Source organism: Nematolebias whitei, chromosome 11 (genome assembly GCF_014905685.2).
Source record: "Nematolebias whitei isolate Nwh7 chromosome 11, NemWhi1, whole genome shotgun sequence".
In the NCBI taxonomy this organism is placed as follows: Eukaryota; Metazoa; Chordata; class Actinopteri; order Cyprinodontiformes; family Rivulidae; genus Nematolebias; species Nematolebias whitei.
In genome coordinates, this window is record NC_056508.1 from 22,873,091 (window position 1) to 22,874,687 (window position 1,597).

The following is a 1,597-nucleotide window of genomic DNA, read 5'->3' on the forward strand; positions in this document are numbered from 1 at the left end:
TATATATGTGTATATGTGTGTATGTGTGTGTGTGTGTGTAAACAAATGAAAACAACACCACAACCTCTACTTGTGTCTAAGAGCATCTTTAAAAGTACAGGGATTTATACAAGCTGACTTATTTCATGGCTCTGTTCTCACACGTTATAATTTTCTTTCCATATCATCCTGAGCCGTGTTGCATTAATGAGTTTTCTCGATGTCACAAACGGCCAGACGGCTCGTTTTTATGAGATGGCGGCAATCTGATGCCTTTTGACCGCTTTCAGCATGAGTCATGATGAGACTTGAGATGAGGAGATAATCCCGAGCTGCAACCTTCAGCTCGCTGCTGATGTAACCGCCCAGCACTCTAACTGATTATTATTTTTATTACACATTTTTTTATGCTGATTACAGAATTAACTGAATTATTTGTTCTTGTTGGTTGTCTAAAAACACTGTTATAAAGAAAAACTCCGAAGATAAAAAGCTACAGGTGATTTTGCTGTGATGATCTGCTCACAGTGGAAGAGGCTAACAAATATGAAGCTCACTCCCGCTGAGTTTAAACTCTTGTATATTTAGGGTCAGAGTTGAGACATCAGGAAACCACATTCCTTAATGGAATAAATATTACTCACCACTTTGTAAGCCAAAGTTTTAAATAAAAATATTATAGTAGTCAGAGTATGTGTTGGGGAAAACATTCAGCCACAACCACGCTCAGTTTTAGAGTTATAAGCAGTGTTGTCTACGTGTGGTCAGCTGTGGTGGCCTTTTGTCCTTCAGCGTAAATCTTTTTATTCTGGAAGTGTTTTAAGTTACAGTCAATCATTTCCGTCCCATGTGGATTGTTTGAGTCGTTTAAACAACAGTGGGTATATCATGTATCATTTGTCAGCATATGTGACATGTTGATATGTGCTGCTGATTATCCATGCTGCTGATCGCATGCTGCTGTGTTCATTCGTACTCATCTGCTCACACAGACTCATGTTCGTGCTGCTGTTGTTCGGCGTATTGTTTTGCACTATTAGTGTTTAGCGTAAACTTAGTTCATATCTTAGATCCTTATTACTGTTTTATATTTTTGCTGTTGTTTGATGCAACTGGGACCCTGAGTGCACAATTTTGTTCCACCTCATGTGCCACATGTGATGCGAATGACAATAAAGACCCTTGAACCTTGAATGTTTTATCGTTGAAGTATTAAACGCATCCTGAGCTGTTTGTTGTTGTTTTATTATGTTTATGATTCAATTGTTCGTGTTGTTTGTAATTTACTTCTTCTGTTAGATTTGACTCGGTGAGTCACATCCAACAATATAACATGCCTGGTGTTCACGTTTGTGAGCATTAGATTATTGAAGACGGGAATTACAAATTAAAAGCCTAGAATAGTTTGAAGGAGTTCATACTGTCTGTGGCCAAAATCATCTTTTGATGAGAAATGACAGAGTTGTTGCTGCTTTGGTCAAACCTTGAATGTTATGTGTGATGTCAAAAAGATTGTCATGTAACGCATGTCAGGTACAAATTATGTGTTATGAATGGCTGAATATATGTACAAATTATGTGTTATGAATGGCTGAATATATGTTAAATTATGTGTTAT